This window comes from Atractosteus spatula, chromosome 3 (assembly GCF_055471065.1).
Source record: "Atractosteus spatula isolate fAtrSpa1 chromosome 3, fAtrSpa1.hap1, whole genome shotgun sequence".
NCBI classification, from domain to species: Eukaryota; Metazoa; Chordata; class Actinopteri; order Semionotiformes; family Lepisosteidae; genus Atractosteus; species Atractosteus spatula.
In genome coordinates this window covers 68,094,630-68,122,026 of record NC_142708.1, presented here as the reverse complement: position 1 = coordinate 68,122,026, position 27,397 = coordinate 68,094,630, and the positions used below count along the sequence as shown (strand labels likewise).

The 27,397-nt window shown below is 54.4% G+C and overlaps 1 protein-coding gene across 1 annotated transcript in view; it reads right to left on the bottom strand.

Moving 5' to 3' along the window:
- kdm6ba (lysine (K)-specific demethylase 6B, a) overlaps positions 1–27,397 on the bottom strand; it is a 124,158-nt gene that overhangs the window by 93,745 nt on the left and 3,016 nt on the right. Inside the window, exon 2 of the mRNA XM_088910072.1 lies at positions 23,855–24,152. The gene's annotated coding sequence lies outside the window, so the exon portion shown is untranslated. The remainder of the gene's footprint in view (positions 1–23,854; positions 24,153–27,397) is intronic.

The window sequence follows — 27,397 nt, the reverse complement described above, 5'->3', positions numbered from 1 at the left end:
CTCTCACACAGACACACACAGAGCTGCTGTAACAAAGCAGCTAATACACACACAGGTAACACACAAACACACTCTCACACAGGCACAGAGAGCTGCTGTAACAAAGCAGCTAATACACACCGATGTGAGATTAATATTATAGTGTGTTTTTGTCTGTAATTTTCAACACAACTACCATGGTAAAAAACAGCAATACAAACGTCTTCTAAATTACAAGAAAACACTGTGAAGAGACCTTTCAGCCCACCTAGACTGAGTTCAAGCAGGGAATTATCCGACCACCATCCTACTGGTTTTACTGCATAGATAAATGCCTCAACTCTCACCACTGGCCACATTGCTACCAGTTCGACCAGTCCACCCTTGTAGTTGTTCCTATCAGTACCTGTACCTGTCCACAGGTATAACCGCAGCTACAATTCCCCCAGTCAGGAGAGCCTGATCAAGAGCAGATTCCTAGTTCTGGGTGTTAAAAGTGTAAGCACATCGCCTTCCGTGAAAACGTGCGCTCGGCAACATGATGACAAAACGATGGAAATGTCTGCGCGTCTCCTGATGGGTTCAGCCCTGCGCCGTGTGTGACTGACTGCGACCGCGACAGCGTCTGCGCCGTGTGTGTCTCAGAGTCCCTCTGTCAGCGTGTGTGTGTGTGGTATTAATATACTATCTTGGCTGGAATGTCATCGGAAAAGGCAAAAAAAAAAGTTGACAATTCGATACGATAATGAGAACCACCGTTCCCACTTGGAGTCGCTACCCCTGCTAATGAGAAAAACTGAGGCCAGCTTTAATCAGATAACCGCAGTGAGGCAGGCGGGGCTGCAGATACCAGACTCCCCGGGCATGGCTGGGGCTTCTACCCACAGAATTCCATTAGCCCACACAGAGCGCTGAATAACCCGGCAAGTCACTGAGCAGGACACTGACTGAAACAGGGGGAAGAGAGAGAGACAGGGAGAGACAGGGAGAGAGGGACAGAAGGAAGAGAGAGAGAGGGATAGAGGGAGTGAGAGAGAGACAGAAGAGAGAGAGAGACAGGGAGAGAGGGAGTGAGAGAGAGACAGAAAAGAGAGACAGGGAGAGAAGGACAGGAGGAAGAGAGAGAGAGACAGGGAGAGAGGGACAGGAGGAAGAGAGAGACAGACAGGGAGAGAGACAGGGAGAGAGAGACAGAAGAGAGAGAGAGACAGGGAGAGAGGGACAGAAGAGAGAGAGACAGAAGAGAGAGACAGGGAGAGAGGGAGTGAGAGAGGGACAGGAGGGAGTGAGAGAGGGACAGGAGGAAGAGAGAGAGACAGGGAGAGAGGGACAGGAGGAAGAGAGAGAGAGACAGGGAGAGAGGGACAGAAGAGAGAGAGACAGGAGAGAGGGAGTGAGAGGGGTAGAGGGAAGAGAGAGAGACAGGGAGAGAGGGACAGGAGGGAGAGAGAGAGAGACAGGGAGAGAGGGAGTGAGAGAGAGACGGGGGAAACAGACTGAGGACGAAGCAGGCAGAGAGACAGGGACAGAGGGAGAGAGCAGACGTCTGACAGACAGAGGAGGGCCTGGCGGCTGGAGAGCGCCGTGAAAGCTGAGAGAGATGACAGGTCAGAGAGAGTCAGAGAGGGGGGAGTCTGCTCAGCTGGGGCCGCTCCGCTCTCCTGGCTCTGTCCCAGCTTTGTCCTTGGCCTCCAGGGAGAGCGCAGCCTGGCTGGCAGGGAGTGAGCAGCCGCCGCTGGCCAGCCGCCAGGCCCACACCGCAGCACAGGAAAAGCCCAGGCTACACAGGGGAGGAGCAGGCCCAGTCGCCGTCAAAGACACGCGACAAGACGCCAGCCCGACTGTCATGCAGGTCTTCGTGGGACAGTGGGTAACAATGATTAAGAAGAAAAAGTCCTGCTGAGGCACTGAATTAGGTCCAGATAGTTTTTTTTGCCAGCAACATAAAGTGAAAAGCTAACTTAAAAGTTACTGTCAACAACATACAGAGGCGCAATCTACACACAGAAATCCAATTAACGTTTTTCTGTCTCAATAATTGAAAACCACCAATTATCAAATCCACCCATAACTGTGCATAATGAGTCACCTGCCTGTGCTCCATCATAAATCTGCCCGAAGTCACAGGGAAGCAGAAAGGGGTGATAGTGAGAAATGTCACGTCTGGCGCAGTGAAGTCATGATCACCACTTCTCCCCCCCAACAGCCTGCCTTTCATCTGCAGCGCACAATGCCCCCGTTGCCGTGGCGATGCCATTAGCAGGCTGCCACAGTGACAGGGCCTGTTGCCGGGGATGACATCACAGTTTGAGATGATGGTGTGTACAGAGGACAGTCCACTTCCACTGCAGCTGGAGGTGTGGGGCAGAGATTTTCAGAACTGACAGCCCCCCCCTCCCCACCCCTCTGTGGCAACCCGTATGAAGTGTGTTTTGAATACACAGAAAGAGAACAGAAATTCTCTGCTTCCCTTCGTTTGTGATGGCAAACCCCTTTCTTCAAACACCGGACCTGTCCTGGACCAGTTTAATCTCAGCAGTTAAATCACTGACCGATCAGAGAGACACCCCAACGTCTCGGCTGGACTGCAGCCCCTCGGGAATCTGGACTGGAGAGTGATCCTGTTCCAGATGCTCCGAGACTAGACTCTCCAAGGGACTAAAATTAAACAACACTGGATCTGGGGTTGCTTTAAAGCACACCCTGGTTTTGAGACACAAGACACCGTCAGAGGACACAAGTGTCCAGGAAGGAGGTAAACCTACATATCTGCTCCTCAAGAGCAAGCAGTCCAGCTGTAGATCTCCCTCACACATCAGCACTCTCACACCTGTGCTGGAGGGTCAATCTGGGCCAATGAAGCCTTAGTTGAGCTAACTGAAGCCTCTTCCCGAGGTCTGGTGAGGACCTGCTGTCCTCCAGGGGCAGAGCTGGGCAGCCCCGGTCACCTGCTGCCCACTGCAATCACTGGACTGCAGCACGGGGCTCTCGAGGCAAGGCCGCAAAACACACCCCCAGCAGAAGAGAAAGATCGCAGCAGCGCCCCACGAACTGAGGCAGACGCCTGGCACGTGACCCGGTCTGGGACCTGCCGGACAGCGAGGGGCGTCCCTCTCCTGTCCCGCTGCCATCCCTGCCCACTGCAGAGGTGCTGGTCCTGCCCGACCCGGCGTCCAGGGGACCGAAACCGTCCCCACGGACGAAGACGAGAGAGAGGGAAGGACAAGACCGAAAGAGTAAAGGGGAAAAAAAAGAACAGAAGAGTGGAACCGAGAGAGAAAAGGAAAAAGGCAGTAGGAAGAAAGCAAAAAGGAAGAGACAAAAAAAGTAGACAGAGAGACGATGAAGAACTCTCCCTGGGCCTGCTCAATGCTCAGAGACAGCAGCACAGCGGGGGTGGGGAACCTCACTGTCACTGACACTAGCTCCCCGGATTGAGTTTCTCTTCCCCACCCTGCCTGTCTCTGGGTGTCTGCGCCAGAGAGCCGGGCAGGGCTAGGGTTACCACTACAGGCTCCATGCTGCCCTGCCACTACTGCTGGAGCTCAAGGACACAGACCAAGTGAGGAGGCATGGACAGGGATCTTAAAGAGACACCAGGCACTGACTCTACACCCCCCACCCCAGGACGGCCCAACTGACATATCCTGAGCCATACTGCAGGCCTCAGTGTGTAGAGTGTGTAGGGGTCTGTAGAGTCAGGACTGAGCCTGCAGTATGGCTCAGGATATGTCAGTAGGACTGTCCTGGGGTGGGGTGTGTAGAGTCAGGACTGAGGCCTGCAGTATGGCTCAGGATATGTCAGTAGGACTGTCCTGGGGTGGGGTGTGTAGAGTCAGGACTGAGGCCTGCAGTATGGCTCAGGATATGTCAGTAGGACTGTCCTGGGGTGGGGTGTGTAGAGTCAGGACTGAGGCCTGCAGTATGGCTCAGGATATGTCAGTAGGACTGTCCTGGGGTGGGGTGTGTAGAGTCAGGACTGAGGCCTGCAGTATGGCTCAGGATATCTCAGTAGGACTGTCCTGGGGTGGGGTGTGTAGAGTCAGGACTGAGGCCTGCAGTATGGCTCAGGATATGTCAGTAGGACTGTTCTGGGGTTGGGGTGTGTAGAGTCAGGACTGAGACCCATTAACTACCATGCACAGTCTAAAACATAGGTAATGCATTACCTACATCAACAACACCGCACAATTTACAAGACCTACAAAGCATTTCCTGCATCAACAACACTGCATAACCTGCAAGACATACAGTGCACAATCCACATTAACTACAGCAGTCTTAGTCAAAGTAAAAGACAACAGAAATTCAGGGCTTCTTAATGAAGTACAGTGGCACAGGTAAGCACAAGAGAACAGAAAATGAACCATATGGCTTTCTTCGCAGAGCAAGTGTACTGTAAGATGGAGAGAAAAAGCAGAGAGAAAGAGAAAGGGAGAGCCGAGGGAAGAGCACACAGAGGTCTGTTTTGACTCGGTGCACTGGTGAAAGACGTGAGAGAGAGGGGAGAGGAGGACAGAGAGGGGTTCCTCCTCTGCTCCAGTGCGCCGGTGAGCCTGCCAGCGAGGGGAGAGGGGAGGCGCACACAGGAGCGAGCCTGCACCGGGGCCGGCTGGTGTAACCGCCACTCACCGCGCCGGGGCTGCGGTGCCCGCCAGAGCGCGGAGGAAGGAAGAGAGAGGATCCGCGCGCGGGGAGACGGCTCTCGCTGACAGGCGCTCCTCCAGCACGCCAGCGCCTCGCTTCTTTAAACCACTCGTGCAACTGCAGAGCCCAGCTCCACCACGCGCCCCGCGGCACAAACTGCCACAGGTGTGTGACCCTGATACAGCACCTGCCCCCCGCACACACACAGCCTCCCAGGGGCACCGCACAGCCATTTCCACAGTTACACTGTGTTTCCACTGCAATCCACCTGGACTAATTGACTTTGACTAGGGGCTTACACTGGTTTTGCCCTCACTGAGATTCCACAGCGCACTGGCACACTGGATCAGGAGAGCTCTAACGCAGTGCTCAGTACAGCTCTGACACAGTTACACAGCGCAGTGCTCAGTACAGCACTGACACACACAGTTACACAGAGCAGTGCTCAGTACAGCTCTGACACACAGTTACACAATGCAGTGCTCAGCACAGCTCTGACACACACAGTTACACAGCGCAGTGCTCAGTACAGCTCTGACACACAGTTACACAGCACAGTGCTCAGTACAGCTCTGACAGTTACACAGCGCAGTGCTCAGTACAGCTCTGACACACAGAGCAGTGCTCAGTACAGCTTTGACACACAGTTACACAGCGCAGGGCTCAGTACAGCTCTGACACACACAGTTACACAGCACAGTGCTCAGTACAGCTCTGACACACAGTTACACAGAGCAGTGCTCAGTACAGCTCTGACACAGTTACACAGCGCAGTGCTCAGTACAGCTCTGACACACAGTTACACAGCGCAGTGCTCAGTACAGCTCTGACACACAGTTACACAGAGCAGTGCTCAGTACAGCTCTGACACACATTTACACAGCGCAGTGCTCAGTACAGCTCTGACACACAGTTACACAGCGCAGTGCTCAGTACAGCTCTGACACACAGTTACACAGCGCAGTGCTCAGTACAGCTCTGACACACAGTTACACAGCGCAGTGCTCAGTACAGCTCTGACACACAGTTACACAGCACAGTGCTCAGTACAGCTCTGACACACAGTTACACAGCGCAGTGCTCAGTACAGCTCTGACACACACAGTTAGACAGAGCAGTACAAACTCTATAACACACTGGCTAACACAGTGCAGTAGAGATGTAAGACACTGCACAAGACCGTAACTGTGTGAAGGGAGATACAGCACGAGCCAACCACAGCTACAGAGGGTTTCAGCATCGACCTTTCTGAGTGCAAAAAACTGAGCAGCTTAACCATCAAGCCGAGGGCGTTGTCAGCCCAAGCACTCTTGTGGCCAGTAACCAGCGGCACAGGAGGAGGAGTGCCAACCTTCTGTTTATATGAACTGGGAGGGATTCAACATGCAGCAAATGAGCACTGGAACCAGCAGCCTTTGGTGGGTTTTAAACACCTCCCAGTGTGTGAATATGTACATGCCAGGCAAGCCCCTGAGCTCACTTCACAGCGAGGGGCTTTGGTGGCTGAAGAGTTTCCTGCCACCGACAGTACTCGGCACTCCACTGCTGGCCTGCTGGAGCACGTAGGCACAGCTGCCTGGCCTGCTGCCCTCCTCCAGACCGCTGCCCCACCGCGCGGCACACCTTTCACTGCAGCGCCAAGGACTCCGGCGTCCCCCGGCCCACAGCTAACAGCAGGGTTAACACGCGGTCCCGCGCACTTCAGCCACCAACAACCAGTTCACCGCGGCCCACGTCCTGCCCTTCATAGCTGGCCCCCCTCCCCCTGTGATTTTGCACTGCCTTGCCCTTGCCAGGGTGTTTCACTCTGTGTGTGTGTGCTCTACAGGCGTCCTCACGATGCAGCCGCGCTACAGCTCTCAGACTGATCAGCGCCCGACTGCGGCACACTCCCAGCCCAGAGAACCGCACCCCTGCATCAGGAGATGGACCTGCCAGATGCAAGGAAGGGTCACTTCCCTTCTCCGGAGTGACAGATGAAGTAAACTTGAACTGGATTCCCTAGGAGGACACTGCTTGTTAAACTTCTTACTCTCATCATGGAAAAACACCTTGCTGGACTGGCCTGTCTGACTCCACGTTATGCTGAAATAAAGAGAAACAGCGTTCCAGCAGTCCCACCCCGTCCAGGAGACACAGCGCTGCCAGGCTCCGCCTGTACAGGTCTCAGCCCTGAAGGAGGCTCTTGCAGGGAAGCCTGCGCCAGGCTGCTGCAGATTTCCAAGTTTGCGCCTTTAACCCTTACAAGTAAGCACAGAGACCTCGTATAGAGCAGACGGGAGAAGCTGAGATACCCCTCGACAGGACTGCTTTCCCCTTTCCTCAGCACACCGCAGCACAAGAGCCCTGCGGCTGGGATCATCCGCTTCCTTGAAATGGGCTTGCTCCAGGGGAGATCGACAGGGGGACACATAGTCCGCACCGAACAGACGTCCTGCACAGGGACGTGCCGAGAGCCCGCGTGGGTCTGGACAGATGGAAAGACTGACAGGCAGGTGGGAAAGGGGATTAGGGAGCTGGGGACAGGAGGAGTCACTTCCTCAGGCAGGGACACGGTGCCACAGCCAAGGCTGAGGCCTCCCACTGCCTTCCCAGACTTCCTCTGCCTCTGCTGCTCCCGCTCCCTGCGGATCTGCACAGCGCTGGCCCCTCCGCCTGCCCTCTCCTCTCTCGCACACACACACACACACACACACACGCACGGCCACTCTCTGTGCCCATCTACCCCTCCGACTGCAGCCCCGGTACGGGCAGGCACACGGCTCACGCCGACACCGGGTCAAAGAGCCGGCCCTGCACGCCCAGCCTGCAGCGGATCCCTCTGCTTCATTTCAAACGCGGAAGCGAGCCTTTCATCCAAGAACAGGAGCACTGAAACAGAGGTAGCTCCAGCGGCAGGGGCACGTTCCTGCCCGGTCTCCGTCCTTCCGAATCGCAGCACAGGGGATCGCATGTCAGACATCACGGTCGTACACATGCTCGCTCGCAGACAGAATATTAAGATTTCAGAGTTACAGCTACAAGCGCTGCAGGCAGAAGGCACAGCCGTTTCTAACAAACTACAGCACAGCACCAGGCTGCCTTTACAGAATCACTACCATGTAACAGTGAGAAAGCAGAGTCTTCGCTCTGGACGAGAGCAGAGAGCCCGACACTCGCTGGACTCCTAAATCCCAAGGCTTTCTTCAAAGTGACGGCTCTGAGGTATCAGAAGGTGCACACATCGCTCATCTGTATCGGAAACAAAGCTATTTACTGTGTACGCGGAATCAATAAAGTCTGCGAAACAATCCTGATCTGCGAGCGCTGCCTCTTGTCGGTTTATTGAGCACTCGCTCGGCGCGGCCAGCGGGACACGAGCCGCTCCAGTGAATGCAAGGAGTTCATGACGTGTGAAAGAAAGACGCCCCCCCAGTTTCCTCCAGTCACCTGCCCTGGTGTCACTGGCACTGCCGACAGCTTCCTAGCCGGCACCCCCCGCCATCCACAGACCACACCGTCCACTTCATGGCACCCAGTTTACTGTCTGGACCGTCTGTACGTCAGCGCAGCCACTGTAAGGCACAGGGCAGCCCCAGACGTCGGGAGTCTCGTCAGGAGAGCAAAGCAACACCCGACTCCCCATGAAAAGGGCTGCTGATCTTCTCGCGTTCGACGCAGCACAGCAGAAGCAAACCGGAGGGATGCTCTCCAACGTCCGGCAATTATTCGTCTTCAATCACAACTGAGGGTGGGAGCAAAAAAAACAAAAAACAAAGGAGGAGAGAAAACGGACAGGGCCCGAAGTGGCCCAGCTGTGCAAGAGAGCCAGCCGCAGCAGGCAGCTCTCTCGAGCCGGGCAGTGGCGGTCAGACACACGGCCAGCAGCCCTCCTCCAGAGCCGCCTGCAGGAGCCCAGCCCGGCCCGGCCCGGCCCAGCAGCGCTGCGAGGTGACTGGCCAGAACCGCTCCCCCACAGGTCCGGCGCCAGCGCGGCCAGGGCACAGAGTTGTTTTTGGAGCAGCGGCACAAGTCTGGCTGAGGTGCGGGGCGCGTCCTTCCCAGCAGGGGGGGTCCCGGGGGGCTCCCCCGAGAGAGCCCCTGCCCGAGAGCATGGCTTTGGAAGCTGCAGGAAGGCTTCAGCCCTCAGACTGAAGAGGAAGTGAGAAAGAGAGAGAGAGGACAGCAGAAAACAAAAAAAAGCACCCAAAACGGCCCACCCTCCTCCCTCCCTCTTCCTCCTGCCACACGCCACACCAGCTCTCCACACATAATGACTCACCGGCTTTATCCCGCAGGACGGGAGCGGGGATCTATCAGTCCTGCCTGTCTCTCTCGCTGCAGCTCCTGGCTCGCGCACAGAACCGCAGGAGACCCGCAGGAGCAAGGAGCAGGGCGAGCCCCAGGGACAGGGAGAGGAGGGGGGAAGGACGGACAGCAACCCTCACATACACACACACACACAAGGCGGAAGCAATATGTGAGGGCAAAGGACAAATTAAAAAGCTCCTTCCAGCAGAAAACATAAAAAGGGGGTTTCTATTTAAAAAAAAAAGGAACATATGTTTGCAAGCAGGGAACAGGGAGGGGAAAAAAAAAACGAGAAAAAAAAACGCACCAAACGATAAGGCGTCTTGAAAGCCCCAGGAAGGCAGCCTGTGTCTTATCAGTGGTGTAAAAACGCACATTCCTGCCTCTCCTCTCTCTCCCGCACTGCCGGGCCAGCCCCGCTGTCACTCTGCCTGCGCTTGCTGGAGTAGGGCCAGCGCAGCACCGCCAGCTATTTTTAAACCTCCACATCGGGGGGAAAAAAGGGCATTTAAGTCTTTCCTTGCGCAAAAAAAAAATGCACGATCTTCCACGTTTTCCACGAGCCGTGAAAGAACGCACAACGGAAGCAGAACCATCTCTATAAGCGCCATTAATACAGAATATCTCCAAGCACTGCACATTTCAGCTACAGCGGGCCCCATTGATAAAAATGCAAAACCCCATGAGCTCCATCTTTAGAGTCCACAGAATATACCTGCAGCAGCGAGTCCTTTTAAACGCCTTGTGCCTGTGACAAAGATCAGACGGGTCTGCAGTCACCCTGGGCTGCCATTCTGATACTATTGGACTGCGACTGCGATGACCTCTTTATTTCTCACGCATCTCAAGAGTTGGACTGAATTATTACTCCACTGACCTGCACTGTGTATCTGAACTATTGTATCTGTGCACTGAGCTGTGCTGAGCACCTGCTGCAGATACTGTTATTACTGCACATACCTGCGTTGTGTGTTTCAGTTTATGCAGGGCCCCCTGGAGAAGCACGTCTGCCAAGCAAGTGAATAGGAAAAAGTACGACACAGCTTGGTCTCGTATGCCACCTCTCACACAGGCTACCCGTGTGTGTTACTGGACACAGGGAAGAGGGAATGATGTCCTGTGTGTTACTGGACACAGGGAAGAGGGAATGATGTCCTGTGTGTTACTGGACACAGGGAAGAGGGAATGATGTCCTGTGTGTGTTACTGGACACAGGGAAGAGGGAATGATGTCCCGTGTGTGTTACTGGACACAGGGAAGAGGGAATGATGTCCTGTGTGTGTTACTGGACACAGGGAAGAGGGAATGATGTCCCGTGTGTGTTACTGGACACAGGGAAGAGGGAATGATGTCCTGTGTGTTACTGGACACAGGGAAGAGGGAATGATGTCCTGTGTGTTACTGGACACAGGGAAGAGGGAATGATGTCCTGTGTGTTACTGGACACAGGGAAGAGGGAATGATGTCCTGTGTGTTACTGGACACAGGGAAGAGGGAATGATGTCCTGTGTGTTACTGGACACAGGGAAGAGGGAATGATGTCCCGTGTGTGTTACTGGACACAGGGAAGAGGGAATGATGTCCCGTGTGTGTTACTGGACACAGGGAAGAGGGAATGATGTCCCGTGTGTGTTACTGGACACAGGGAAGAGGGAATGATGTCCTGTGTGTTACTGGACACAGGGAAGAGAGAATGATGTCCCGTGTGTGTTACTGGACACAGGGAAGAGGGAATGATGTCCTGTGTGTGTTACTGGACACAGGGAAGAGGGAATGATGTCCCGTGTGTGTTACTGGACACAGGGAAGAGGGAATGATGTCCCGTGTGTGTTACTGGACACAGGGAAGAGGGAATGATGTCCTGTGTGTTACTGGACACAGGGAAGAGGGAATGATGTCCTGTGTGTTACTGGACACAGGGAAGAGGGAATGATGTCCTGTGTGTGTTACTGGACACAGGGAAGAGGGAATGATGTCCTGTGTGTATTACTGGACACAGGGAAGAGGGAATGATGTCCTGTGTGTGTTACTGGACACAGGGAAGAGGGAATGATGTCCTGTGTGTATTACTGGACACAGGGAAGAGGGAATGATGTCCTGTGTGTATTACTGGACACAGGGAAGAGGGAATGATGTCCTGTGTGTGTTACTGGACACAGGGAAGAGGGAATGATGTCCTGTGTGTATTACTGGACACAGGGAAGAGGGAATGATGTCCTGTGTGTGTTACTGGACACAGGGAAGAGGGAATGATGTCCTGTGTGTTACTGGACACAGGGAAGAGGGAATGATGTCCCGTGTGTGTTACTGGACACAGGGAAGAGAGAATGATGTCCCGTGTGTGTTACTGGACACAGGGAAGAGGGAATGATGTCCCGTGTGTGTTACTGGACACAGGGAAGAGGGAATGATGTCCCGTGTGTGTTACTGGACACAGGGAAGAGGGAATGATGTCCCGTGTGTGTTACTGGACACAGGGAAGAGAGAATGATGTCCCGTGTGTGTTACTGGACACAGGGAAGAGGGAATGATGTCCCGTGTGTGTTACTGGACACAGGGAAGAGGGAATGATGTCCCGTGTGTGTTACTGGACACAGGGAAGAGGGAATGATGTCCCGTGTGTGTTACTGGACACAGGGAAGAGGGAATGATGTCCCGTGTGTGTTACTGGACACAGGGAAGAGGGAATGATGTCCTGTGTGTGTTACTGGACACAGGGAAGAGGGAACGATGTCCTGTGTGTGTTACTGGACACAGGGAAGAGGGAACGATGTCCTGTGTGTTACTGGACACAGGGAAGAGGGAATGATGTCCTGTGTGTTACTGGACACAGGGAAGAGGGAATGATGTCCTGTGTGTGTTACTGGACACAGGGAAGAGGGAATGATGTCCTGTGTGTGTTACTGGACACAGGGAAGAGGGAAGCTCTGTGCATGAAACCCTGGGTTGTGTGTGTCCAGAAAGAAAGCCAGGAGGAGATCCAGGCCGGGGGAAAGGAGGCACGCACAGCTTTGTGAAGCAGGAAGCGGGCACAGCTGCCAGCCCTGACTCCGCACAGCGCTCAGTGATGACGCGGGTTCCTGAGTCCGCAGGACTGGCAGCACAGAAGGACGAGCTGGAGACCGTTCACTGATGGATTCAAACAAGACCTGCAAGCTGCCAGCAGGCCTGCCATCTCCGGCATTCCCCTGCCAGCACAACTGCAAAACAAACTTCTCGCTGTAGAGTTATTTTAGAAAACGAGGGCAGACTTCTGTCATTTAATAACCCTTCATGGGAACCTCCTGTTTTTTTTTTATTTTGTTTTTTTTTTCCCCTTCTGCTGTTTAATCTGCAAGGCAGCCAGGGAGAGATTTAAACGCAATGCTCTGTCAAGTTTCTCTACCTCTGCTGAACTAAAGAAAAAACACAACACCCTTGAGACGGCTGAAACCGGACTCAAAATGCCCAACAGCGCATGTGTTTGGGAAGCTGCTGATCTGCGCCCTCTTACTTCAGTTCTTTGAGTGAAAAAGGGGGGGCAAGCATTGGGCATCTAGAGGCAGATGCCAAGTGGTCAGGGTCCAGGTGCTGTCACCCTGGGAGGTTCCTGGTTCAAATCCTGTCTCGGGCTGTGCCCCCGGCCCTCCCCTCTCTGACCGGACCTGAACCGGACCAGGGATCCTGGTGTCAGAGAGCCGGCAGGCGTCCGGGCGGGTTAATCAACGAAACCGACGTCCCAGGATGGACGGGCGAGGGGGATCACCAGCCACAGAGCGGTTCAAAAGCACTTACAGCGCGAAGACGCATCAGGGGAAGGACCTTGGCGCGGGCACCGGGCCCCGGCACTCCAGCGTCTGCGCCTCCAGATAGCGTGCGGGGAGCTCCGAGCGGATCTGCGCGCAGTGACCCGGCGGAGCAGAGGAGCGGCAGACCGTGCCGGCCCAGGCGGCCGCTGAGCGGGGCCGCTAACCCTATTGAAATGCCGTTCGGCCCCTGCTGCTGGGCCGCGGGAGGCTGCAGCTCTTTGCCTACGTGACGCCCGGCGCATACCTCGCTCAAGCTGGCATTTTTTTATCACCTCATTGCGTCGAGCCCACCCCCGAGAGCACGAGTCTGAAAGGGCTCGCCGAACGGCAGCGTTTCATCCCCTGACACAACAGCATGAAATATTCAGTGAATTCCCCACGTGTGCGCGTTGCACGAGCGCGGAACTATGGGGGGGGGGAGAGACAGCGAGAGAGGGGACCGAGGAGGGAGGCGAAGAGGGGAGAAAGAACGAGAGCAGGAGGGGGGCGAAAGAGAGGGAGCGAGGGGGAGAGAGAGGGAGATTGAGAGGGGAGCCAGAGCACAGCTGACAGCTTGCAAGCAACTCCCCCTAGCAACAGCCACCAGACCGAGGCCTCCCATTGGCCGGCCGGCTCCTGGCATCACAATGTGGTAAAGGCCCCTGAACCAATGGGAAGGCCCTCCTGGAGAGCTTCTGCTTCAGGATTCCGCTTTTGCCATGGCAACAGCATACTGCCTCACGCTCAGAGGCATGGCTGCAGCAGAATGGAGCCCCCTCTGGAAAGGCCGAGGAAGCTGAGCCTATAGTTTGCTTCCATCTCTTCTTTTTTGTTTCTTTTTTATCCCCAGCACTCTTGACATTTAAAGCAATAGCTCTCCTTTTTCTTGCAGGAGAAAGGCAAAACTCCAGCTCTGGTCTTATTCGCCTGGCCCATTATCCCTCTGCCTCTCAGAAAAGCAAGTTAAGGACTCGTGTGAAAACAATACTACTACAATACTTTTAGGAATGCCAGCCTCTTTTTCTTTATCAGAGGCTGCTTTTGTCCAGGTGCATTCTTTCTGATTAACCACAATGTCAGCCGCTGCAGTGCATTAGTCACGGGCCTCACTCCGATCCCAGCCACTTCGACGCGGAAGGGCTTTATTGGGATAAACGCGTTCAGATTCGGACGCTCTGCCGTTTCCCACACTCAGCGTGCTCCACATGGGCCCACACTCCTACCGCTCTGCAGGGACTTGGCCTCTCCTCCCTGAACTCTGACCTCCAGTCTGCCGAAAGGTCAGAGGTCACGGGGCAGGCAGACGCCTGGAGAACACGCAGGCTCCACACACGGGCAGACGGGGAGAGAGAGCGCGTCCCAGGACACCGCGCACGACGGGAAGCGATCGCATTCGGGCACGGACAGGAGGGCGGCTTCAAGCTGGGGTCACGCCAGGCGCTCTGGGGGGGGGGCAGCGCGGCCGGAAAGACTGCTCCCCGCCAGCGAGTCCGCGCCCTGACTGCTGAGCAGTGCAGAGAGCGGAGCGTCTGTGTGGAGTCTGCGTGTTCTCCAGGTGTGGGCCCAGTCTGCGGGGGAATCTCGGTCGCGGGCGGTTCGCTGGCCGCCCTGGCCTCCTCCTGGCGTGCGTGTACAGGGGCTTGCCTGCGTGCACTGCCGGGTTTCCCAACAGGTAGTAAGACTGCAAGCAGCCAACCACAGCAGACGCCTGCAGTCACCCAACCGGCCGCAGGCGAACAGGCAGCCACTTGAATAACCACTGACAGGGCGCACCGGCGCCCTCCTGTCACTCTGCACTCTCAGGACACACACGAACAGCGCCTCAGCATAAAGACCTCCTGTCCTTGTGTTACTTTCGTGCAATCTGTAATTGTACTGTAAATAGCCATTGTATCATTAATTGTATCGTAATCCCTAAAAACGTCTGTCCGTCTACTCTTCTACTGCCCCTCTTAACCAGCTCGAGAATAAAGCATCTCCGCTGTCTGCTGCACTGTCCGTGCACTGATCAATAAACCTTGACTGACTGACTGAAGGTGTGCGGGAGAGTGGTGCAGCACGCTGGCACGTCGCCCTCTCCACACGCGGTCGAATTTGAAAGAGCCGGCTGCGCGCGGACCGCAGGGCCTCGGTGAGTCATGCGTGCCGGGGTGGGAGCCGGGCGGAGGTGCCGGGCTGTTATCTGATCAGAGGGGAATCAGGCCGATGCCTTCATTGTGTTAGCAGGTGTGTGTGTTGTCTTAGGGGGGGGGGGGGGGTCGCTGGGGTGTGACTTCTTTTGTTGTTGACAAGGGGGAAATTAGGAAATGGGGCGGGAAGGGGGTGTGAAAACAGGAAAGCAGCAGTTTATTTTACACATTCATTCCCAGCCCCACTGCCGCCCCCCTCGCGGGCCCCTGCTCCCTGGACACACAAAGGCAGGCCGGCAGGCCGGCAGACCATCCCATCCCGCACGGAGCAGGGATCGCTGTCAGCGGCTCAGGAAGTGGAGGGACAGGAGTCCGAGAGCGAGGCAGGCTGTGTCGAGGGCCGAGGGGGGGAGAGAGGGAGCAGGGGGCAGCAGGGACGGTGGGCGGGTTACATCAGGTCACAGGTTTATTATGACTGAGGTGGGGGGAGGGCACTGGCTACAGAAGGGGGCCTAGTTTTGGAAGGGTGGGATGCAGGGAACACAGCAGAAGACTGCCCCCTTCAGGACAGTGTTGGCGCTGCTGTGCTACCGGGCTTTTTCCATCCCGTCTGTGCCACAGCTTCCCGCCGCTGGCGAAAGTCAGGAGCGGACAGCGCTGCAACGGGCACAAGGCTGACGGCGACACAGGGCCTGGCTCTGACACAAACCACTGCAAGACCCCGGGTCCTGACTCGCTGTGGTCTTAACAATCCCAGGGCGTTTCTTGAAAAGAGTAGGGGTGTTACCCCGGTGTCCTGGACAAATGTCCCCCTGGTCTTTACCAGTCATGGCCTCCTAATAATCCCCCTCTCTGAACTGGCTTCATCACTCTGCTCTCCTCCCCACTGAGAGCTGGTGTGTGGGGAGAGTACTGGTGCATCATCCAGGTGGGGCTGCACACTGGTGGTGGTGGAGGGGATCCCCATTACCTGTAAAGTGTTCGGAGTGGAGTGTCCAGAAAAGCGCTATAGAAGTGCAAATATTGTCATTATTGTTGTTGTTGTTGTTATAGGGAGTCACACTGGACAGCTGTGCCCACGGGAGTGAATGAGAACAGTGCAAGACCCAGAGCGGGAGCCTCAGGGGACAGGACACTACCCAACGTCCTCCTCTGGTCAGTCCTCCAGTCCCGCACCGGGCCCACGAGACGGGCGTGGAGGCAGCGAGAGAAGACACCCCGGGGGAACGCCGAGCCCGTACGAGGCCCGGGCGCGACGCCTCGGGCCCGGAGCTCGCCCGCTCCTCTTCCGGGTGGGACCGGCAGGAGAGAGCCCGGCCACTCTCGACTCGGCAAGCAGGGGTCCCTGCTGCTGCGCCCACCGCTCTCCCCCTCGGAGGCACCGCGTCCCTTCTTCTGCACAAAACGCTCCTCCCCGGAGTGGGAGTCTCCCAGAGCCCTCGGAAACTCACTGCGCCATCATTGTCACCTTTCACTGCCGTGCTGGTCCCTGAATCTCTCTCTCTCTCTAATCCACCTTCTCTCCTGCCCCTCAGTCGCTGCCCTGCCCTGCACACTGCCCATTGTCTTATTCATTATCGAACTGGAACTACCAGCTTCAGCTCCGGAGCCGGGGTGGTGTCTGTGTGGAGCTCGCGTGTTCTCTCTGGTGCGAGTGTGCGTCTGTCTGTCTGCCCTGCCTTGAGCCTGCTGCGTGATAGGTGTCACAACCGCACTAAATCAGACACGAGCCCTTCCCAATCACCGCGAGCGCCGACACACTAATTATCCAATCACACTGCTCGCTCATCACCACCAGCGCACTCAGTACTGGTTTTACAGTGGAGCTCTCCGTTCTCGTCTTCGGATCCCTGTAGCTGTCTAATTCCTGGACCTCCGGCTTCCCGACCCCTGTTACGGCTTTGACTCCGGTTCCGATTCCTCGACTGGGCTAAGCCCACCCGGCTTTCTCCCTCAAACCCGACGCCTGAAATTCACCAGCTGTCGCATAGGGTCCAGTAATTCATCACTGCGGCAACATCGCCGTTACAGTAGGCCCTGGCTGACCCGGAAGCAGAAGAAGATGCTAGAAGATGGCTTGATGAATAACAATGTTGTTGCTCTACATGTTATGACTTTGACAGCACTGTAACTTGTTGGTCATGCCAGATCAGATAAGATCACTTTACTGGCCATATACAATTTCTTGTATTAGGAATTTGTCTTTTCGCCTACCCCAGCTTGCTCTCCACGAGACACACAGACAGGGAGAGAAGTTCGGGGTTCAGAGCGCAGGGTCAGCCATTTATATGGCGCCCCTGGAGCAGTTGGGGTTAAGGGCCTTGCCCAGGGGCCCAACGGAGTAGGATTCCTCTGCCGGCTGCGGGATTCGAACTGGCAACCCTCTAGCCACAGGTGCAGATCCTTAGCCACAGAGCCACCGCTCCGCCCCAAGTAAAACCAGTGGAATACCAGTAAAACCTGTGGAATCTGAACCCTGTGATCCTCTCGTCTCCCTCTTGCTCTCCGTCCCTGTCTGCTCTCCCTCACTGGCTCACTCGCCCTCCCTCTCTCTGCCTCTGCTCACCGAGTGTGCGAAGTGATCTTACCCTCCTCTCTCGCTGACACAAAGGCTCCCTCACACCCCTGCTCACAATGAGGCCCTTGGTCTGAATGATGGAACCCCTTTCCCCCCCCCCCTCCTGCCTCCTCCTTCACACAGTTCCAGTTCAATTCAAGGGGCTTTATTAGCGTGACCGATGGGTCCAGTCAGTGTTGCCAAAGCAAATAGAAATAACAAAATTAACATGAAAGAAAACAAAAAATAAAAGTAAAATAAACAGACATAATCTACTCGCTCTCACTCGCTCTACAGTTCGAGAGCTACAGTTACTCACTCGCTCGCTCTCTGCTCTCACAAGGCCCCCCAGTGCTGTATCAGCCAGGGGAGGGGAGTGGATGACCCAACCCACTCACCGCCCCCCCCCGTGCACACCCTCTCCCTCTCCCTCTGGGACGCTGGGTTCCTGTCTCCCCCTGCCGAGGTGTGTGCGTGTGTGTGAGGAGATGGTCTGTTCTGGCTCCCACACCTACGGCTTCCTGCCCCCCCTCCCGCCCCAGCCCCATTTCCTTGGGTAGGCGAGTGCTATACATCTGCTGGCTCAGGAAAGGAAGAGAGAGGGTCCAGTGCAGCTTGTTCCACACACCCACCACCTTTTGTGCAAAGAAGCGCCTCCTGTTCTCTGTCGTATGTGTAATTCCCTCTCCTGCCTGCTTGTGTCCAGAGGATCCTGTTCCTCTTGAACCCCAGGTATAGTCCCAGGGGATTGACAGGACACTTCTGTACATTTGTGCCAAGTCTGCCTGGTAGTCTTCCCCTTCATTTCAAGATTAAAATCTCTTCAGCCTGCCAGTGCCAGACTCTCCTTTATGACCAAGGGTTCAAGGGCAACTGCAGCCCCAATTTCTCAGATCGGTTATGAAACCTCGGCAGCTAAATAACTTCATTGACAGTACAGAAAAATTTCTAATTAAGCACAAAACCGTAAACTTTAATAAAAGTAATGTAAGTTGCCTCGTTGTCGCAAACCCCGGGTCTCACCATGGGCGAGAACGAGAGTTCCCTTGAACCGTGACGTGATGCAGCCCTTCCTGCTCACTAGTCCCTGTAATGACCAATGTCGTGCGATGTACAAGCGAATAAGTACAGGCTGTGCACCTGGAAATTCACCGCAGAAAAGACCCAACGAGATCTGCACGCAGAGTTAACAAGGAAGTAGCAAAACCGTCTTGAAGTCAAGAGCAATATTTCTATTTCTATCTAGCCTGCTCGTTCACAATGTCACAGAGCCTCTTCATGTCACCAGAAGCTTTGTTGCCTCGTTCTGAATCACAGAATATGCTGCTGGAAATTTCATCTATGTTATGATGTCAATTGGAAGTTGTACAAGTTACTGCGTACATTTTAATTTTACTGTGGTTTGAAGTGCACTCGTCAATGTCGATTCTTCCTAACCCTGACATATCACAGTAGCGTTGCCGTTCCCCTGTAACTCTGTTAGTTAAGGCTCTGTGTGAACTAGTTCCACAGCAGTAGTTGTCTTTTTCATTCACTCAGCTGTGATTGTTCACAGCCCCTTACCTGATCACTGTTTAAACCTGTCCAAACCAGCACTGTGAGTCTGTGGTTTCCCTGTGATTAATCCATGTGCTGACTTTGTCACAATTTATCACAGTTTGAAACATGCTTTGATTTTTACCAGACCTCTCTCTGGTTTTGCACTTTTTTTTGGTCTTTTTAGTGCAATTTGGAATCAACATATTTTGCTTTGATGTGGCTTCAGATTTCTGGCAACAATCACTGTACCCACACACAGACAAAGGGCACATCCAAACATATTCCTCCAACACGCCCCCGATCACGATGGCGAGTACCTCATTTCATTCCAAGAATAAATCATAACTTCTTACACCTATAAAGCGCTTTTCTGGACACTCCACTCAGAGCACTTTACAGGTAATGGGGATCCCCTCCCCCCCCACCAGTGTGCAGCCCCACCTGGATGATGCACCAGTACTCTCCCCACACACCAGCTCTCAGTGGGGAGGAGAACAGAGTAATGAAGCCAGTTCAGAGAGGGGGATTATTAGGAGGCCATGACTGGTAAGGACCAATGGGACAGTTGGCCAGGACGCCGGGGTAACACCCCTACTCTTTTCAAGAAACACCCTGGGATTTCTAATGACCACAGAGAGTTAGGACCTCGGTTTTACGTCTCATCTGAAGGACGGCGCCTTTTTACAGTATCGTACCCTGGTCACTATACTGGGGCATTAGGACCCACACAGACCGCAGGGTGAGCGCCCCCTACTGGTCCCACTAACACCTCCTGATATGGCCGAGGGCAGCTGCTGCATTTTCCCTCACGAGCTTCAGCGCTATTGATAATGTGATAACACACCGAAATCTGGACCAACCTGCACATCTGACCATCAGCCCCCCACTCGCTGCGTGTCACCATTCTGCACAGCCAGCCCTGAGGCCACAGAGGCGTGACGAGCTCAGAACGACAGAGACAAGCCTGACAGACTGACTGTCCCCAACTCAGCTCTGCCCCCCCTTCCCAGAACCCACACAGCTGTACAGCACTCGCTCCCACACAGTGACAAACCCTCAGGCAGAGTGGGAGCCCCCAGAGGCAGCAGCTACCTCACCTGGAGGACACGGCCCTGGGCGGAGAGGTGGAGGCAGAGACAGACATGGCGCCACAGGGAGAAAGACGGACAGCGCCAGAGCAGGGATAAAACCGCACGTCTGTTCGGCAGCAGCTGGAACACAAAGAATCCGAAGAGGCTTTGTTCTGCATTTTCATTCATTCATACGATGATGAAGAACGAATGGAAGATTTCTGAACTTATTGATATCTAAGCACTCCGGACGTCATCCCTTTGTACGGATACGGACTGAGCAATGGTCAGAAAATGACTTAGGGTACTCTGTGGGTCTAGAGCAGCAGCACAGACAGAATAAACAAGAGGACCAGTGGCCCCCACCGGGCTGGGTCTGTACAGCAGCAGCAGTACACCGAGAAAGCCAGACAGGGAGGCAGGGGAGGACGGAGGAAGGGACAGAGAGATAAGTAACAGCAAAAAGAAACAGACCCTGACGAAGTACAGGCTCAGTGACCACAGCCTGGCCATAGAAACTGGGCAACACAGGCAGACCTGGCTGTCCAGAGAGGACAGGCTCAGTGACCACAGACTGGACACAGACAGTGGACACAGGCAGACCTGGCTGTCCAGAGAGGACAGGCTCAGTGACCACAGCCTGGACACAGAAACTGGGCGACACAGGCAGACCTGGCTGTCCAGAGAGGACAGGCTCAGTGACCACAGCCTGGACATAGGCAGACCTGGCTGTCCAGAGAGGACAGGCTTAGTGACCATAGACTGGACACAGAAACTGGGCGACACAGGCAGACCTGGCTGCCCTGAGAGGACAGCCTGTGCTCCCACTGCCAGCGGGGAGAAATAGAGACAGAGGTGCACTTCCTACTGCACTGTGACACATATTCTGGGTTTAGAGAAACATTCTTCCTTAAATTCAGAAATCTAATCCCAGAGTTCCCCCACCTACCAGAATCACAACAGGTCCCAATCCTACTGGGAGAGGGAGGAGGGAACTCAGTTGAACTGGCAGCCCAGTATGGGTTCTCCTGTCAGTGCCTGAGGAACAGTGAGTCTGTCTCCCAATAATGCTCCATCTGTCTATATGTAAATATTTTATGATATGTCTTTGTTGTAAATGCCTGTAGTTTTTTTTTTGTTTCATGCGAATTTTATTAGTATTTGCTTCGGCAGCACTGATTGTACTCACCGGTCTCGCCAATCAAGCACCCTGAGCTGAACCGAACCGAACTGAGAGAGGGAGACGGGCGAAGGAGAGGAAGACAGAAAAGGAGAGAGGGGAGCAGGGAGCCGGGGGCAGGCGGCAGAAAGCAGAGACAGGAAGGTGGCAGAGGAGAGGAGCCAGACGGGGCAAGAAGGTGGAGGCAGTGTGAGCGCCACAGAGACACCGAGAGCCGGCGAGAGGGATCGCATGGGAGAGCGGAGCTGGAGAGGAGGAGGCAGGGAGACAGCGAGGGGGACAAGAGGAGGAAGCAGGGAGAGGAGGCACGGAGCACAGCGAGGGGGACAAGAGGAGGAGGCAGGGAGACAGCGAGGGGGACAAGAGGAGGAAGCAGGGAGAGGAGGCACGGAGCACAGCGAGGGGGACAAGAGGAGGAAGCAGGGAGAGGAGGCACGGAGCACAGCGAGGGGGACAAGAGGAGGAAGCAGGGAGAGGAGGCACGGAGCACAGCGAGGGGGACAAGAGGAGGAAGCAGGGAGACAGCGAGGGGGACAAGAGGAGGAAGCAGGGAGAGGAGGCACGGAGCACAGCGAGGGGGAAAAGAGGAGGAAGCAGGGAGACAGCGAGGGGGACAAGAGGAGGAAGCAGGGAGACAGCGAGGGGGACAAGAGGAGGAAGCAGCTGGCGTGGAAGGCGAGGAGGCTGAAAGGAAATTGAAGACGGGGAGAGAGTGAGAAGGAGGAAGTCTAGAGCACCCACTTTCGCTGACTGCGCTGTTTGTCTTGTAGCACGGAAAACCCGGGCTGCTAACGTCTCTGGTGAGAAATCTTCACTGCGATCAGGTCAGGAATGTCCCTCTTTATCGTGCTTGATTAGAAAGTAAATGGCATGGAGCACTTTTCTGTTTCTCACTGCTGTGAGACAGGGGGTAGAAGACTCCCCCAGGCTCAGTCACAGCACACCCACTCTCTCCCTCTCTCTGTCCCTGTATCCTGTCTCCCTCCCTCCCGGTCTCTGTCCTTCTCATCCTCCCGCCCCGTTTCCTTGTCTCTGTTCTTCTGTTTTTTAAACTTTTTTATCTTCCCAGATCAAATGCAGTGAGTTCACCTCAGAAATGCCCATACAGCTGCACAACCACCGCAGAGCAAGCCAGTGCATTTTAAAAATCTTCTCTCTCAACACAAGATGAAGAATTTCAGTGAAAGAGAGCCAGCCCAGCTAATTTACCTTCTCAAACGCCGCGTTCGACATGCGCAAACTACGCCGGAAGAGGAGTCTGCTGCAGTTCGGGGAGGGCTGGCCACCTGTCTGCACACCGCGGCAGCAGTTACCAGCAGAATCCCCATCCCTGCAGCAAAGCCAACACTGCTGGGGCATTTCAAGAAGTGGAGAACAAAGCAGCCGATGGGCCTGAATAGTCCAGCACGTCCTGAACCCAAGACAGCCAAGACTGGGCGAGCTCCCCCACACAGGCCATCCCCCTGACCCTTCCCAGAAAGCCACTGCCCTCGTCCTTTTTCAAATGTCCGCTTACCGCTTGCCTGCTGCTACAGCATCCCTGCGAAGCCCCTCTTTCACTTGAAGCTACCGGTGCTAAACGCTCCAGGTGGAAAACCCGAAGAGCGAGACTGTGCCCAACACCTCCACACACACGGGGCGGTGACAGAATTCAGAGCGGAAAACACAGGAGCGGCAGAGAGGGTCATTAAACCAGCCCCTCACGGGCACGCGCACATCGGAATCAGGCTTTCGCACAAAACGATCAAGAGCCGGGCGATTTGACGAGGTAAAGGAAGCTGGATCTGAGCTTGTGCTACCACAGCATGAATAAGGTGTGGTACACGAAACCACATGTAAATAAATCATCCAGCTCCTCCACCGCAACAGATGTGATCATTTCTAGACGATATCCGATGACAGATCGATGTTGTCTCCCCCTGTTACCCAGAAAAGCTTTAAGAATAAAAGAAATCAGTATTGGAACCCATTGCATGTTATGACTCCTTATGAGTGGACTGGGCCCCCAGGCCAGTGCACTGCAGGAATTTCCTAGCTGCAACACCAATCACAGGGAGTCTGCACAGCGAGCGGGCCTGGTCAAACAGCTGTGGAGCAACAGGACTGGGCCCACTGACTAGCAGGACCATAGAGGACATGCTCCCCTGGACAATGACGATGAAGACGCACACCAGGTGCCCTGTGTGGCCCAGTGCGGCACCCATAGGGGCCCACAGCTGGGGGCACGGACAAGCTGGGTTCGGCCTGCAAACCAGGAGCAGGACAGACTTTCTGCTTCAGCCTTAGACACAGGCCCAGCACAGCCCAAACACCCTCCCTCCCTGCGTTCCCAGTGGGACAGCTCGGATATAAAACACCTGAGCTCACTGTTGCTGCTCTTGCGTGATCTCTGACCGCTGAGGCCGAATCTCTTGAATTATCACAAGAGTCATAAACTGCCACACAAAGTGATTCACCTTGTCTAACTCACTGGCCAGCTGAGCATGCCAGAAATTCAGTTCACATCTTGCCAGAACATTGACCAAGTCTGCCATTTACCTACTGGAGAACATTCTGCAATGTCTGACAGGTGAAAGGGGGTACAACCCTGTCGAATTCAAGATGAGACCTGTGGAACGACACCTTTTCGATTTCCTGTGTACTTCAGATGGAGCACGCTACACACGCTGTGATGAACGCAACAGCATCACACTCACCTCTCCGGCCGCAGGCGTGCCTCTTGCCTCCTCCCAGCGGCAGAAGGGCCTGACAGCTCTCCTTTCCATTGGCTTGGAGCGAGCAGAGCCCGCCTCCTTCATTCCCCTTACACAAGACATGTTTCCTTCTCTTCCTTCCGGTCCCTTCGCCCCGCCTCCTCTTCTCATTGGCCGCAGCCCCCCCCCCCAGCTGTCTCCGCCTCCGCGCTGCTGTGCACTTTGGTTGGTCAGAAGGCACACGCCCCCTCCTCTGTGCCACAGCCTTGCAAGATGGCTCACCGGGAGGCCAGCTCTTTCTCTGGGAATTAAAAACATAAATTAATAACAATAACTTTTATTCATAAACTGCCTTTCCAATCCCAAGGACACTGTGCATCTCGAACAAAGAAAAAAACAAAACAAAGCACAATAAAAAGTAAACGAAGGAACACAATACTTATAATCCAGAAAACAAAACCAATGGCAATGCAGGAATAAATTCAGATTTTCAGTCACCTGAGAATATACACCCTGAAATAAAGAGAAGAAAGAAAACACAACGTTTCGGCCGTGGAGCCTTCTTCAGGTGTGAGTACACCTCACCGCACACCTCACACCTCACACCTCACACCTCACACCTCACACCTGAAGAAGGCTCCACGGCCGAAACGTTGTGTTCTCTTTCTTCTCTTTTCAGCATGGAATAAACCTATTACTTGTTCCTTTGCAGCCTACGCATGCTGACGCAGCTCCCCACCTGAACTATATATATATATCACTATATGTCTAGTAACAGAACACAGTGAGAGTTAGTCACCTGACAACAAATAGTACGCAAGTGTATTTCTGCCTTCTCTGGTCTCCATAAGACACTGTGGGTATTTTCAATAGATCTGTGTGCTAGTACGACATCAGCATGCATGTAAACATACATGCTGGTGAACTGTTATTATTCAGTTATCGCACACGCACTGTGAACTTCCAAACACAAGCGAATGTAAAATTTAAAGACTGGAATATCGAGCAGCACCTTAGTGGGTACTCCTGGAGGAGTCAGGCACTCCTGTTTGTCAAGAGTTGGTATTTTAGAATGTGATCGCTCATCGCTGTGATTTTTCAGCCTGGTGTGCAGAGCAGGGAGAAGCGGTTCCGTCGGCCCAGTTAAACCAGAACCGGGCTGACGCAGGCCAGTAAGAGCTCCTGCCCTCAGAGCGCGATTCCCCAGCTGTTACTGAATACAATTACAGTTACGGAATATCAGTTACTGCAGAAGAGGGCTGCTCGTGCATGCTGGTGCTCATACCCACCCACCGGACCAGTGTACACGTTCCCCCAGAGACAGCTGCTTCAGTGCCACTCACACTGTGTTCTGTATTAACTGTTTCCTTATGCGTGTTCAAATCTACATTGTATATTTCTGCATTGCTGTTGTTTTACAACTCACTTCATTAAAGTCAGCCTGAATACAGGTTCTTGACAATAACATTAACAATCCCATACGGACATCGTGGTTTCACTTATCATTTTTTGCGTGGTAAAAGCATTGTAAGAGTTTCTAAATGGGACAAAAAGTTTTGTCCTGACAGGTTATCTCATGAGTGAAACCATGCCGCAAGAAACAGCCCCTCTCCCAGCAGACTGAAAGAAAGGAAAGCAGCAGCTGCTGCTCGTCCTGCTAGTCTGCAGATTCCTTCCTCGGGTGCACGGCGCCCTCTTGTGGACGGTCTGCACTACTGCGCCGCAAATCCCTTCACACGTTCAGACTCGTGTTTTCTTCTACCAAACCTCCCGTCCACACCCCCCGAGTGACACCGGTACCCACTGTGTTTTATTCTTAATGAGACTAATCGGCGCTGGTGTTGTGTACACAGCATGTGCGCCAAAAAATAAGAGGAAACAGACCCCAGATTTAATAATTCTTTACTCTTATAAAGCGCTTTCTGGACACTCAAAGCTCTTCACAAGTAATGGGGATCCCCTCCCCCACCACCAGTGTGCAGCCCCACCTGGATGATGCGATGGCAGCCACAGTGCGCCAGTACACCCACCACACATCAGCTCTCAGTGGGGAGGAGAACAGAGTGATGAAGCCAGTTCAGAGAGGGGGATTATTAGGAGGCCAGGACTGGTAAAGGCCAGGGGGAAATTTGTCCAGGACACCAGGGCAACACCCCTACTGTTTTCCGGGATTTTTAATGACCACAGAGAGTCAGGACCTCAGTTTTATATCTCATCCAAAAGTCTTGGTGTGTAGTGTCCCCGTCACTATACTGGGGCATTAGGCCCCACACAGACCGCAGGGTGAGCGCCCCCTGCTGGCCCCACTAACACCTCTTCCAGCAGCAGCCTTAGCTTTCCCAGGAGGTCTCCCATCCAGGTACTGGCCAGGCTCACACCTGCTGAGCTCCAGTGGGGCTGCCAGCTGGGAGCTGCAGGGTGATATGGCTGCAAACACCGACAGGACACACTGGCACGTGTGGTGTACACCTGGCCTGCGCCCAGAGGACTCGGGAGATTCCTGGGGGTCAAAGCCGAAGTGGAACTTCTGCTTCTCCCAGTCTTGGAGGAGGAAAGCAGCTTTGCAGGGAGCTCAAGCAAGTCGAGAGCAGCCCCACCCAGGCAAGAGTGACAGTCATTCGGAGCCGAGCTCTCTCCAGGACTTCGGCTCTAATTCTCACGCTTCAGCAAGCTTTACTGCTCTTTAACGTTTAGCCGCTGTGCTTTGTTGTACTATATTCACACCTGCACACGTATTTCCATCGGTTCACACCCTGATTTCGCTGTGCTGTGCTGTACTCAGCTCCGCTCCAGACAGACTCCTCCCAGGCGTGAACAGCGTGCTGGAAGAGCATGCTTTCAGGGGGAGATAAAAGAGCCCTCACTCTGAGCCGTCATGGAGCTCGAACTGAAGCACCGACGAGACTCGGGGCAACTGCTGGCGAGAGCAGGGCTGTGCATAGGTAGCCAGACCCATGCTGCCCGTGACCTCTCTCCACCCAGATTCTCAGGGTACAGGGTCTGGCCAGGGAGAGACACCTGTATCTATCCCTACTAAGGTTGACCTCTCACTGACCCCAGGACATCACTCCCGTCTCTGCTCCCAGGGAAGAGAGCTCTTGACTTTTGCAGCCTGCATCAGGGCTAACCGTGTATGCCCTGTGTTATCCTGTGTGTCACCTGCGTTATTATTACTGGTTTGCAATGGTATTATTATGACTGTGCGAGTGGTCTGGCAGTTATTGCTGCTGCTTCACAGCTCTCAGGTCCTGGGTACAGTTCCAGCCTGAGGGGGCTTTCTGTGTGGAGTCTGCATGCTCCCCCCCAGCCACGTAGGGTCTTCTCCTACCTCACAAAGTCATGGTTGAATTTCCGTGTGACCTGCAGAGATCTAGGGAGGATGGCTTTTAAATAGCGACGTCAGTGCGGAGGCCGCCGCTATCCACGGCTTCTCCCCCTCTCGCCATCAGCAGCACTGAGAGCTCTCTTGTCCACGCTCAAGGACACGGAGCATCCCAGTATACACTGGTTTCTTACATGCACCGGCACCAGAAAGCCACACGTTCC